The sequence below is a fragment of the Lycorma delicatula genome, chromosome 10 (genome assembly GCF_047948215.1).
Source record: "Lycorma delicatula isolate Av1 chromosome 10, ASM4794821v1, whole genome shotgun sequence".
NCBI lineage: Eukaryota > Metazoa > Arthropoda > Insecta > Hemiptera > Fulgoridae > Lycorma > Lycorma delicatula.
Window position 1 is genome coordinate 64,967,537 of NC_134464.1, and position 14,607 is coordinate 64,982,143.

Here is a 14,607-nt window from a genome sequence, read left to right on the forward strand (position 1 = left end):
CTAAATCATTAAAAAAAGCAAATTAATATATTTAATTTTTTTAATTTAAAATACATAAAAATATACAGTCAAAGATTTCCATCCAGTTTTTTTATGACACTTTTTTTGATGAAATGAAAAAAGGTTTTAAGTCTAACATTCGAACCTAGAATTTTGTAGAAACGCTACAAATTTACCACAGACGTTACTAACTTGACGTTTTCCATTTCTTTTTGTTACGTGCTAATGTATTAGCATAAAATGTAGTAAATATGTTAGATTAAGACCTGAATGTGTGTGTGTGTGTGTGTGTGTGTGTGACTGCGTTAAACAAACAAGCAAAAGTATTATTGTTTTTGATTTTTTGGGATTTAAGAAACTATAAGCAAAAAAGATTTATACAAAAAATATATTTGTGTAAATCACTGTGAAGTCATATATTTTACGTACGTTTTTAAGATGTCGAATCTATTTTTATTTTTTTTTTTGAACTGATGTGATTTTTAAACGCAAAAAAAGATATTTTTAGAAACTTTTATTGTGAATAAGGAAAATACAAGCTATCAATGTCAGCTGTGATATAACATTTCATGAATAATGTAAAAAATTGAGCTGAACATCCTACTGATAGAAACCCATTCTCTTGTTGTTTATAGGACTACAGAATATTAATATAATATATCTGTTTCACGTAATTTTCAGTTTCATACAAAAGTGAACCAACTTAATACATTACCACGTCAATTTTATTCTTCATCTAAATAACTTTTTTCATACGTAAATACGACTCAATCGATTTTAACAAAACCGTCACTTTATAATAATACTGGCTGAAATCATGACTGAAGTATTTACTTAAATATTTTGTTTTTGATGGAAAATTGAGCATTGGAATTACTTGCTTATATATTTTACGTCATCAAAAAGGCACTTAAAAATCCACTACTGAAATTGATTGACATTAGATACACTGTAATTAGAACACTCTAAACTTAAATTGAAAACAAGGTTTTTGTGTATAATGTAGATGCAGCAAAATTTGCAGTCAATATAGTAATCAAAAAGCGACAATGTTAGCTAGTGTCTTTCAAACGGGCGTTCACGAACTGCGCACTTACATTTTTTTTTAACCACCGGGACCACCTTTAAGTATTGCTTCAGAGGATGAGATGAATTACCATTTTTGTAGCGTGTGAAAATGGCATGCCTGACCAGGATTCAAACCCGGGACCTCCGAATGAAAGGCCGGGACACTACCACTCGTGGCACGGAAGCCGGCACGCACTCACTTTATTCCTTAATATGTTTATATTTGTATTTTTAATCCTTTTCTTTTTTTTAAAGATACTTTAGCGATCACTTTACGCGCACTCCTCAGTCACTTAATCCCTTTTTAATTCCTGCTGGGTGCACCAATAGAGTACAACACGAATAGCGTAAAAAAACACGTTATTACCAGAAAAATATTCATATTTCACCTGAAAAATATTATTAAAAAAAGAGCATTTAAATTTTAGGTTAAATCCTAAATATATTAAAACGATATTCAGATAACCCGATCGATGACACATATGATACGACCATACAGTCCAGTTTCACAGATAGTTTTCTGCGAATCGTTTCACTCACGATTTATTATAACTTATATTAATATTTAAAGTTTATCAGTTTGTTTTTTATCGTATCACGCGAGAACCGACCGACCAATTACTTTCAACTCTGCAGGGTTCATTTCTGTTATCCCAGGGAAGGTTTTAAGCCATCAACTGAGACCCTAGGTCCCTTGAAGGTTAAGATATTAAAAATATTCATTATTTCTTCGCCCCCAAGGAGGGTGAAGTTGTGAATTAAAGATATTCATTAAGGAAGAAATAGATTAACCCTTTTACTTTATTATTATATTTCAGAATTATATTATTTATATTAAAATATTTATTGAAATTCCCAATTTAAAGGGTTAAAATAGAGTAACCATGAAATTCACTTTTTTTTATTTCTCGGTAACAAATAAAGATATCAATTTGATTTTTGGTGTATGTTATCTTCATGTGAATATCTAAAAGCCAACTTCAATTTTTTTTGAAATTCGACCTTGAAAGAGTTGAAGAAATAAAAAATAAATTTGAACAATGTTTACAAATTTTTTCCGATTTCCGACTACATTTAATAAGATATTAAGTATACTTTCTCTTGTAAATACTCTTCAGATAAATAACTAAAAATCATTTTCGGCTTTTTTTAATTTCAATTTTTTAAGGGGTGCGATACTGTATACAGCGCAACGGCTAAATCAACACAGCTACGACCATTATTACTGTTATGTGCGATACGACTGGCTGCACCTACCTCCGGTTACTTGACTAAAAATTATAAAATAAAAAAACATTTTTCGCCACGGAAAAGCAAGTAACCATATAGAACGGGCGAAGACACAACGGGATGCCAGTATTATTATACGTGAACCGCATTTTGATATATGATTTTCAATGTTGTATTTAAATTATTCAGAACTGGTAAGTAATTTATCTAGCCTATAATAACCTAACTGAAATCAGAACTTTATTATACATCATTAATTAATTACTGGCAATGTAAGAAAATAATACAGGAAGCCAGTTGTGTAACAGATGAAATACTGAATCTTTGATAAAATACAACAAAGATTAGTTTCTAGTCGGAGAGGTATCTCCACTATAGTTGTATCAGCGCAAGACTACACTCATTTTTAGTGTCTCCTTTGGATCAACTAGATTTCTCCATCTTTAACCAAACTATACATGTTCACTGAACCGGTAAAAAAAATTAATTCCTTTTATTCTGACATATTAATCCTCTTTTCCACTTTACCTATATCTTTAGCTGCTTAATTTATTTAATTTTTAATATATATTTATCACAAACACCTTTTTTTGGAATAAGTTTTGCAGTATGGGATTTAACATTTTAGAAAATACCCCTTCTTTTAAGTCACCTGAAGCACTCTGTGAAATATTTTACAATGTTCATCTCTACTTTTTTAGAATATTTCTGTTATGATGTTTTTTTGTACTGTGCAGTCAACAGTTAAGTTGGTTTGGTTTTTTTTTGTTTTTTCATTTTTTTTATTTTTGTTTTATATTTGCTGTAATTATACATAAAATTTTGTCAAATAAATTACCACCATAATTGAGGGTAATTAATATATTTAAAAAACCAATTAATGTTCAAGAATAATTTAGAACAAAAATAAAACAGAATTTTGAAAATAAAAAGTTACATAGGTAAATGAAGTAATAGCAAGATATAATAATATACCTTGTTTTTACTCTTATTTTACTCTATTAAAAAACAAGGGTAAACGAAAGAATTAAGAAATATTTCACCTTACTCTCACTGATGGCCATTTCAGTTGTTAAACAGCCATCATCAGTGGAAAAAGTGTAAATGAAAAAAATAAGTAAAAAAGAGAATAAATTAGAAAATATAATGATTATATTCATACGTATATATTTGTTTACAAATAAACAGTACTTGCAAAACTACAATTTACACACTACTGTAATTCCCTGAAAGGACTACATTTACATGTATATCACCAATTGTTCCATAGTGTTTCATAAGTACTGTTTATTTATCAACAATTTTATTTTTTTATTTCTACTTTTACCAGTGTCTACTGATAATGATTGTTTAGTAATCAAAATGGCCATTTAGATGTAGATTTTATGTAAAATTTTTTAAATGCTTTTTAGATCGTTTCTACTCCAATTTATTTGCGTCTCATAATCAGGACATTACCTCTATACAGCATCACTGAACCAATATTTCACACATTTAAGCAATAAAATCAAACTGAAAAACCGTTCTATATCAGTAAAGGGTTATTCGATCGATTTAGAAGTCAAACTGAATTATACAGAAATAAAATATTAGATAAGACGATTAGATAAGTGTGTATTCAGCTGCTGAAGAAATATCCTAACATGATAAAGTAACAGAAGAGAGTGAATATTCTCTTTGACAAATAACACAGATGATAGTGGCCTTTATGGTTAAGAAAAATACAACCCTGTTTTTAAATCACCCAGAACACCGGGAAGGAAAGGATCAAGGAAAAGGAGAAAAGTGAATAGTGCAAAGAAAAACAAAAAGAATGACCAAATATAAAAGGCACTATAAAATGAGATATATGATTCTACCAGAAAGGGTGCTTCAAATGACCTTCAGGCAGTAAGGATCCATATCTTCCAGAATTATTCATGAGATTATAAGTATTTTGATCAGAAAATTACTTATCAATGATTTTTACAAGGATTAAAGTACTGTGTATTTCAAAAAATGTTTACAGTATCGGGGTTTTAAAGTTATGTAATATTTATTAAGTTTTACTTACATTGATAAATTATACATGAAATGAAAGAGCAACTCTAACCGGTTTTTCTTACAAGTGTTCAATGTGAACACCAGACATTACATGGCACAAATCCAGCCGATAGGCGAGTTCATCCCATACTTTAATCAGTAAGTCTGGAGTAATTGATGTGACAGCTGCTTCAATTCTGTATCTCAAATCGGCTAGGTCAATTGGTAACAGTGGCACATACACTTGATGCTTTATAAACTCCCAAAGAAAAAAATCACACAGGGTCAGATCGGATGAACTTGGAGACCACAATAAACATTATCTGATCCCCCAGAGACCAATCCAGTGGTTGAAGAGAATTTCATTCAACCAGTCACGTACAGTATGCCAATGAGAAGGTGCACCATCTTGTTGCCAAATAAATTTCTATGGTTCATATTGCAGCTAAGGAAAGAGCCATAGTTGTAGCATATCAAGATAATTCATTCCAGACACATTCTGCGAAAAAGAACAGCCCGTTGAAAAAGAAGTACACTTGTGTTCAGGATACGGTACAGAAAAAACATTCAGTTTGGGGAGTCTCATTCACACTGCAATATTTCATGAGGATTTTCTGACCCCTGATACACACATTATGAATGTTTACTTTTCCATTGAAATGTTGATTTGTCAGTGAATATGACACAATACAGAAAGTCTTCATCTATTGGGGGGCGGAGGTCACCATCTTTGCTACTAGCACTTCCAAGTGGAAGGTACAGGAAGTAGTCTATGAACTTGCACACTACTAATACTGTTGAATTGCTCTTTCATTTCATGTATAATTAATCAACGTACATGAAACTTGAGAAATATTACATAGCTTTAAAACCCTGATATTCATTTTGAAATACACCGTACTATTAATGAGCTAATAAAGTAAGGAATATCAGGTAAAAATAGCTAATAAAAAATAGAATTAGTAAATAATAATCAGTAGTCATTAGGTTAATACAAATCATAGTCTACAAATACCTACATAAAAATTTGTTTTGAATCACTTTATTATACTAAGTTTTATATATATATATATATATATATAATATACATATATAATTCAGAAAAATAATGTCACTTAATGTTCATATATTAAGTTATATCTTTCACTGCAGTAAACAAATATAAATATCTTATTCAGAAATTTATCATTTAGAATAATAATAAAATTATGTTACGCTTGGTTGTAATCAATAGATAGAAATGTTGAAAGGGAGGCTGGAGGAGAACTCTGAAGTGTTACTCACCCAACAACCCTACCCATACCTCCATTGCAAAACTAGGCAGGATAGGCGGCGGCAAGTGGTGCTATTTGGCATTGCATACCAAGCACCTCATTTTCCAAAACAATGGAGCGCCATCAAACACCCTACTTATATCCCATGGTACTCACCTTCACACACATACACAAACTGTAGAGCTCCACTTCTAACTTTCTCTGTATTTTCAATTCTAGTTTTATATAATACTCTCTCTCTCTTTTCTTCCCTCTAAAATAAGATCGTACAGTATTCTTCTACTAACTTATGCTCTAACTTCCTGCCCAATCTACCTCACCTTTTTCTCTCTTTCTCTACAACAATCAGCCTCACATCCTTAATTCACAGGCCGGCTGATATAGTACAAACGTACCGATCAACTTCAACTACACTCTAAACTTACCGTACTATACACTTCTATACTTAAGAAGATGCGAGTACATTTTTCCACAACACATATGCAACTTCAAATTAAATTTTATTATGCACAATTTCTCCTCCATGTTTTTCATATTTTCTATTATCTTCCTTAATCCATACAACGTTTAATTTTCCTTTCATTTCACACCATTATACAATAAAGTATGTTTTTTATGTTTATTATTAACTTTTTCTAAGTTCATCTTTAATCTTAAACTATTTCACTGAATGAGTATATAGATTTTATACTTAAGAAGGTTATAATTAAATTATGGTGGGTTCAAATCCTAATCATGTTTGGCATTTCTTGTGCATTTCAAAATTCATACCCCATCATCAACGATGACTATAATTAAGTTACACATTTTATAATTATGAGTCTGAAGTAATTTGAATGAACAAATTTTTGTAAATTATAATACATACATAAGAAACATTTTTTTTTTTTTTTTTTTTTTTTTTTTAACTAATATTAATGTAATTTATAAACAGATATTTTATTCTGATTAGTATATTAATATATTACAAATCACATCATAAAATTATAAATATATATATATATATATATATATATATATATACACACACACACGAGGTCTGTAAATAAAGTAATGAGAAAGTTTTTTTTTGGCAGCCAAAGTGGCAACACTGTAAAGTTACTAGTAAACATATGGTTATGTGAACAGCTGATTTAAATTGGGTATTAACATTTTTAGTCTATTATTGCCATGTGAGATATAAACAAACTTTTTGTGAAACAAGTTTTTGTTGTGTGTTACAAAAAATTAGTGATACTAATTATGAGCAACATTATGCAATCAAGTTTTTTATCAAACTCGGTGAGAATGCTACTGAAACTTTTTCAGTAGCATTGAAAAGGGCGTATGGAGATGACGCGTCTGTCATGAGCCCAAGTTTTTAGGTGGTTTAAAGCATTTTCAGATGGCCAGGAATCAGTCGCAGACGATCCACCCTCTGGAAGACTATTAACATCAAAACGTGACAAGCTGAGCAAGAAACTTGACATGGTACGACAGGTGATTAACTGTTAGAATGATTGCAGAACAATTGAATTTGAACCATACCACAATCCATCAAATTTTGACACATGAATTGGACATGAAAAAGGTTGTGCAAAATTAGTCTTAAAAAATTTCAGTGTTGAACAGAAAAAAAACAGGGTGAAGTGTGCCACAATCCTCTAGGGTGAACTAAAACTGGTCCTGATTTTCTAAAAAATGTTATTACTGGTGATGAATCTTGGATATTTGAGTATGACCCAGGAGCAAAATGCCAGAGCAAGGAGTGGCACACACTTCAAACTCACTACATCCCAAAAAAGCAAAAATGAGCAAATCAAAATCGTGCTAATTTGTTTCTTCAATAGTAACATCATTGTCCATAAGGAGTTTTTGCCCACAGAACAGACTGTAAATTAATGTTTACTCAGAAATTCTTGACAAATGTAAAAAAATTACTAACATTTAAAAGGATCTTCCCCTCCATTACTTGTAAATTAAATTAAAATAAATAAATATTTTAATCAGACTGGAAAGTAACAATACATTATACACTCATGTTAGATATGAGTAGGTGTGCTACTTGATGGATGAAGAAAGAAAGGATTACCCCATCATTTGACCAGATGGACCAAAGAAAACCACGGTAAAATGTTGATCAAAGCAGTAGCTCAAAATACAGAATTAATTAATTATTAAAAAAAGACTTACACATGAAATAAATAAATGCAAAGCAAACATCTGAACAGTATTAATATAAAACAATTCAAAATACATAATGGATATTATTTAAGTACATATTACTTTTATACAGCTAGCAAAATGCAGAAACTTCAGTACTTATTTTTATTTTGTATTATTTAAAAGCTCATCAAAAATTAATAGATTAATATTTGGTTTTGTAAAATAAAATTATTTATTTAATTTTAAATAAATTGGTTAGGAAACAAGTGACTTTTTTTATGAGTACATTTGTTTATCAAATTTTCTTTTATTAATACTACTCTGTTGCTAAATTTCTAAATAATCCTACAACTATAATTGCTAAACAATACTAAGATAAAGAAAAATCAGGAATTTCTGCATCTCATTTGATGTGTATAGTACATACTACAATAATTATACATTAATACTTTGTAGGTGGTTATTTTATTTATTATTTTGTAAATATGAGTAAGTATGAATTTCAGGCACTTCATGTTTTTCTTAATATTAATTTTTTTATGTTGCTCTAATCAAGGACTTCAAGTTTCCCTTCATAATTCTGATTGGATACTTCTTTTTTTTTACTGAGGGCCATACCTATTCCTTCCTAACATGATTTATGTAACATGTGATTTCATAGTAATTTGAATTAAATATTTACCATAAACAGTACCTCAGGTGTACTAGGTAAAATAATCAAATATATCAATATGTCCAGTAATATTCAATGTAACTATTTGCATTATATAATTCAACATTTATTAATTAACCATTTGTATTCTTTAAAATGATCAAGTTATTAAGTACGCAGAATATTAAAAAAAAATAACATTAGGGTTTTAGCTATTTAAACTTTTATTCAGTAATGAATTACAAATAAAATGAAAGAGTAACTCTTACAGTTTTTCCTGACAAGTTTCAATGTGATGCAACTTTTTTCACACAGCACATATCCAACTGATAGAAGAGGCCATCTTGTACTTTAACCAGCATGTCTGAAGTAATGGAAGCGATAACTACTTCAATCCTGTGCCTCAAATAGGGTATCAGTAAGCAACAGAGGTGCATACAGAAGATCCTTTACAAATCCCCAGACAAAAAAATCAAATGGGGTTCAGATCAGGTAACCTTGGAGACCACTGCAAACAATCAGATTCATGTCGATCAATCCAGCAGTCGGGTAAAACTTCATTCAACTGATTCCATAGAGTTATGCTGGTTAGGAGGCGTCAAAATAAATCATGTTGCCAAATAAAGATCTCTTGTCCAACTTCCAGTCAAGGAAAGAGCCATGTATGCAGCATATCCAAATAAGCAACTCCTGTTATGCTCTCATATATATAACCTCAGCAAAAAAGAACGGCCCGTAAACATGTTGTCAGGATATGCAAGAAAACATTAATTTTACAGAATCCATTTTGCATTGTAAGGATTCATGGGGATTTTTTGATTCCCATTTACGTGTTAAATTTTTTACTAACATGAAATGTTTGCTCCAATAAAGCACTATAATTCATATCTTATATTAAAATGTTTTTACCTTTTGATTATTTTTGTTTTTTTTCTAATTTTCTAATTATGGACGCTAAACACAGATATTAATGTTTTTACAGAAATAATGTTCTTATAGGTGACTATCATGTGTATTATAAAACACACTTTTTGTTAACACAGGTCAACAAAAAAAAAATAATAATTTGGAACTGAGATAAAATAGGTGAATTAGAATGTATTTTTCATGCTGAATATTAAAATTAACCCAGTTTTCTTCATCACCACCTCTTTTTATCATCCAGCAGTAGTCACTCATCATAGATTCATCCAATCTGCCTTGTTAACATTGTTCCATTTCCAATATATCTTGGTGGAACCTTTCTCCTAGTTTGTCACTGATGTCAATCAAGTAACATTTTGCAGCCTAAACTTTTGTAGTTCACTAGGAGTTCATTTATAAGTTGATCATGGTTTTCAGCTTTTTCTGTTTCCAATAAAACCAGTAACGACATCTTTGAATGACTTAGATGCTGCTAGTTCTTTAGGATTCATTCAGTTTGCTGACAAATATATTTTTATGAATTAATTCTCTTATTTGTAGCTCATTAAATATTCCCTCTTTTAATTTGGCTTCACTTAATTGTGAAAAAACCTCAGTTAAATATTTAATGCCGTCTCCATCTTTATCTAATGCTTTTACAAAATTTTTCATCAGTCCTAGTTTTATGTGTAGAGGAGGTAAAATAATATGATCTGCTTCGAGAAGGGGAATATTGACAACATTTTCCTTTCCTGGGGAAAACTGATTTCATTTTGGCCTGTCTTCAACTGCGTAGTGCTTATCTGAAGCCTGACTATCCCGCAAACACAAGAAACATATATATTTTGTAAACCCACTCTGGAGATCGAGAAGATACCCTATTGTTTTCAGGTCGGCGATGATTCGCCATGAGTGTTCATCATTATCATAGCTTTTAAAAGTTTTGACATATTTTCATGTTTCATTCCTATAACATGTGCTACCGGTATAGAAGAAAACTTATGCAAGTTATGCAATAGCACTGCCTTTAAGCTTTTTTTTGATGAGTCTATAAATAAACGCCAATCATGAATAACATATTCAATGTCCAGTTCAGACATTAGCCCCCTAACATCATAGAGAAATAAATTAAGCATGCCTTCTAATGTATTTCACTAAATTTTTCGTTTTGATTTCTATATACTGAAATTTTAGTATCCATGTTTAATAAATTCCATTCTTTAAGACATGAATCTAGGAGCTCTCCATGTTGTTTAGACAAGTACAAGTCACGAATTAGTTCTGCTTGTGTGATGAGGTGAGGTTCAGCATTTGATTCTTCTGGAATGTAATTAATATCTACAAAAATTGAGGATTCATCGGTTGTGCCTTCTGGGGAATCAGAAATTTCTTTTTAAAAAGTTGGAGCTAAGTTGGAGCTTGATCGGAATCAGTAAATCAATACCATGAAGTGTTGTCTCATAGCTTAACAAACATTTGGGTATGCGATACTGCTTTTATTGTTTAGTTCAATACTAATTTACTTCAATGTAGTATGAAACATAAAGATATATTTATTTATATTTTTAATTATGAGGGATTCTTTTACTTTGAACTAATTTTTTTAAGTAATTTAAAAGATTTTATTTATTTTTAAAGATTATGATAAAAAGAAGTATAAGTATTAATAGTAGTAGAGGGTTGAACCTTTCCCTCTAACCCTCTTATTTTCTACCCTTATACTTCTTCAACACTTTTCCCAGTTCACTCTCTCCCTCCCCTTTCTCAAACTTTCTTTTACCACTCCTGTATTAGACACCCACGATGTCATCTCTTATTTTGTCCCCCTTTTCACTACTTTCTTACATAACATATACAAGAAAAAACAAATAATACTTGTTTTGTCTCACAAATCCCACATAGAAGAAATCATTACTTTAGAGACCAGCATTTCCACCTGACATCCCGATATATGTATAGCAGGCCTGTACCGCGTAAAAACGACAAACTGAAAGATCCTCAAGCTGCTACTGAAGTCCCCTCCACACCTCAAGAGGGTAGACATACCACCTCTGCCACACAACCACATCTCCATCACCACTTCTAGGAAAACCACCCTTCTTCAACGTCTTGCAGCTTGTACAATTTTAGGGTGGTTAGAGGGGAGGGTGAACTTTGTTTTCTCCTTAATATAAAGTTTCTATGATAGGGAGAGAGAGTGAAATGGGATAAACAAAGTTTACTTTATTATATTTTTCTTTCCTTCTTTTTCTTTCTTTTACATTTTTTTTTTGTTGACGTCTTTTTTTTATCAGATGTCTTTAGTTTTTCTTATTTATAAAAATTATGTTAGTATTTTACACATCTACAATATAAGATCATTATTAAATTTTATTATTTTCATAATTTTTTCACAGCTAGGGAAGTCATTGGTTCAGATGTCAGAAAAATAAAAAATATTTTTGAGAAACAGTGTTTAGAAAATTATTTATTTATTTTCAAGGTTAAAGATTAAAAGTTAAACATATTTAATGACCATTTAAAACTCTTAATTTTTCCAAAAAATATGATCAAATACTGTGATTTTTAATTCTATGCTGGAAAAATAATTCAAAAGAATACATCAATTATACCGTTTTAGCAGAAAAAATTGGTTGTTTTTACAAGCCTGATTACATATTTTCTAAAGATTTTTTATCAACCTGTACAATAAAATCCATACTCAGTAAGTAAAACGTACTATGTTTGCATGGTGCAGAAATACAGCTGTATTATTTTGTAATAATAATAATATAAGATAGTAAATTTATATGAAGAAACTGACAAAGACATATGTTCTTTTAAGCTGATGCAACAGAACATAAATAGCCTACTTTTATCATTTGTTTTAACTTGTATTATATTACCCTTGTAGAGTTCAGCACATTAATACTATGATGTAGATAGAGTTTAAAAAAAGTTTAAATTATCACCACTGTAGTTAAATATATCAATCAACAGAAGATAGGTGCAAACCAAGTAGCAATTTCATTTAGAATGTAATATGACACTGAAAATGTAAGTTCAAATTTTTACTGATCTAGACCATTTAGTAAAATGAATATCTAAATTAACAACTTGAAAAACAATATTTGTAATTATTATTTATGCATCACTGTAATAAAATTATGCTACGAGGAATTACAATAATGCATACAACTAAAAAAAGAATATATTTTCTGTTTGTTAACTTAACAGTCAAAGTACAGTGAAAACTATGATTTTCCATGTTCTGTAATTAATTACCTTAAAAGGGGCATTAGAATTCAAATTTGGAATGCTGAAATGTGGAACAAAGTGCTCTAATGAAACATAATTTTGAAGTTGATATAAAATTTTTCTGTCAGGTATATGTAAATGAAAATAATGATGTGGAAATAGAACAACCATAAGTGAAGTGTTAAAAGTGTAAGGACTCTCATATTTTTATTTGATATATGGTAAGTGAGGTAAATAATTATAATAATGGAATAAATTAAATGACTAACAAATAAAGAAATAAACAATGAGGAAGATGACAAAATTTATTATCAAACTACACACTGTAAAAAAGTTGAAAAAACTAGTATGATATTACGTTACTAAACTTTCCTGACAAATGACCCAAGATATGATTCCTTTATCAACCCACTCTTTTGAGAATCTGGTTTGCAGAACTTTAATAGGATCAATGGTTCTTACATAGAACTCACCACGCCAAATTTGAAGATTTTTGGTCTATCCACTCTCCAGATACTAACCAAATAGTTGCCGGCATATACACAAGCAAACAGAATTTTTTTCTTTTTTATTTCTTCATGTGTCATGAATCTTAGTCCAAAAACAAAAAAGTAGAAAGATAATTTTTCACAACTTTCTCCACATAGTACGTGTTGTATTATATCTAACCAGAAGAGAAAAATGTTATCAAAGTTACTGATTGGTATGACAGTAAAATAGAAAATTTCTGTATTAAACATCTTATGTTAAGAATCTAATTAAGCAATTTAAAAATTAAGCAGAAATTTATTAAGAATCAAGTTTAAAAAATTATAACTGTATTGCATGTTTTTTTCTAGATGTTAAATCTAACAAATAGATACAAATTTTATAACTTATTATTATTATTAATAATAACGTTATCTACTACTTACCACATTTTCTGTATATATTTAGGTATAAGAAGACCCTGCTTAATTCAGTAAGGATCAAAGTTTAGGCTGCTTTCTTTCATACTCACTAGTTAGGACAAATTCCTAGATAGGTCAAGTGACTGAGCTGAACCCACCAAACTGCATATCAGATGATGTAGTAGCTGAAACAGGTCCTCAACATACTTGACATGTATTCAGCTAAAAAATTAGAGCAGAAAGCATGATGGATAAGGGGAAATGGTGAGTTATGAGAAAGGGATGATCTTAGATGGACTGAAATGAGATAAGCAACCTCAATAAAAAGAGTGCTTCAATGAATCCTCCAGGTCTTGGCATTCATCTTTCAGGGAATTGGGAATTAATGTTCTCCAGATAGAAGTAATACATTACTTATCAATGATTTAGCATTACCCAATACTATGGTATGCTGCAAAAGATTGCTTTTCCTCCAGATACTAAGAAGGTACGTACAGTATGCTCAGGCTTTCATAAGGAAAACCCTTTCTCTAACTCTGAATTTATGCGGGGTGTGGAAGTACACCAATAAACTGTAAATTGTTAAGCCAAAACCTCACTAACATTTCCTTGTTATAAATTTGTATATGAATTTAAATGGCATTAAATGATGGGAGTCTTTTAAAATAGCCTTATTATATGTACTACATTCATAGCCACCCTTCATTCTTATTTAATGCTAGAGGTTTTAACATACATAACATAAATAATTTATAAAAATATGGAAAACCTAAGAAAGTTCCTCAATATTTTTTCATGTCTTGCTTAGATTAATGGAATCATTATGATTTGTAAGTGTAACCAATGTGTTATGAAAAGATGATTGACATTTAATTCGTTATTTAATGCATTGAAGACAGAAAGACAGCAACAAAGACAGTTGGTAGATCTGAAAGTTGTTTTTTACCATGGTGATATTCCAAAGATGCTACTTTTCAAAGAACCACACAAGAACACATAAATAGAGCACTCTTTCATTGTCAATAAAATGAACAATATTTATTGATATAACAGTATGAGAAGGAGTATTGTAGAATAAAAAGCAAACCTACAGATATGTCGATTTATTCCGTGTAACTTATGTTCTCTCACACTCTCTCTCTCTCTCTTTTCAACTCCACTTATACTACAGTAGGTGAGCTAGCAA